Raw genomic sequence first — 988 nt, forward strand, 5'->3', positions numbered from 1 at the left:
GTGGTTAAACTATATAAGTTCACTTGCCAGTTTCTCGTTCTTTGTCATTAATGTCTACAGCGCTCATCAACATGCAGACCCATCGTTTTCCAAAGACTGCTGCGCAGTTTCCATTTTACATGTATTTCCACAACAGAGTGTAACAGCAACACAGTCTCCCAACTCCTACACTGACCTCCTGAGGCCAGCGTGCCGAACACCTTTCCCACAGTCTCTCTGCATATGAGACGGGTTTCAGCAAACTATGCCCTTCTCCGACTCTCTCTCCATGCTGATTTGCACTCCCCGGTGCTGTACCGTTCCTAGAATAAATACTCAGCTGGTTTGACATTCCAAATTGTGACACTTCAAACTTACCTGCCTTGAAAACTATTTCCAATCCCTCCTTCAGAGATTCTGTTTGATATTGCCAATTATCCCGAGCGCCAATGAAAAAGTCGTGAAGAAAATCGCTGATAATTTCCAATAGCGGGGCTCGTCCGGGATTTGAACCCGGGACCTCTCGCATGTGCATTTCCACCCGAAGCGAGAATCATACCACTAGACCAACGAGCCCGCATTTGCAGATTGCGTCACAACTGAACTCCGAAGCCATTTAAATTTAATTGGTGGAAAACCCATTGTCCTTTCCGTTGTTGAGAGGAGAGACTGATGTCGAAATATGTTGGGCCCGTAATCCTTTGAGATTGCAAGAGTATTCGTTACTTGATTCAGTCAAAATAAGAATATAACGGACCCTGATGCGTCAGAATGCGTTTGCCAATGGAAGGGACCCAAACATGGGACACTAGTTCAAAACGCAAACTCCAAGCATATTTTTCTCGCATAAGGTGATACTTCTCAGAAATTTCCTGCCCCGGCGGCTGGTGGACGGTGGATAATTAGAATTATTTCAGGCGCGTATACAGAAGTATTTGTTCCATGAACAGCGGAGACGTTTTATAAATGACACACAATAAGAATTTTATTCAGGACAAATTTTCACACG

At 44.4% G+C, this 988-nt stretch overlaps 1 non-coding gene across 1 annotated transcript; it reads right to left on the reverse strand.

Annotated features, from left to right (window-relative positions):
• Positions 1 to 471: 471 nt before the first annotated feature.
• On the reverse strand, positions 472 to 555 carry trnap-cgg (transfer RNA proline (anticodon CGG)). The gene is given in 2 exon segments: positions 472 to 507; positions 520 to 555. It is a non-coding gene; the product is annotated as a tRNA-Pro (tRNA).
• Positions 556 to 988: the final 433 nt, after the last annotated feature.

The sequence above is a fragment of the Hemitrygon akajei genome, unplaced genomic scaffold (assembly GCF_048418815.1).
Source record: "Hemitrygon akajei unplaced genomic scaffold, sHemAka1.3 Scf000077, whole genome shotgun sequence".
NCBI lineage: Eukaryota > Metazoa > Chordata > Chondrichthyes > Myliobatiformes > Dasyatidae > Hemitrygon > Hemitrygon akajei.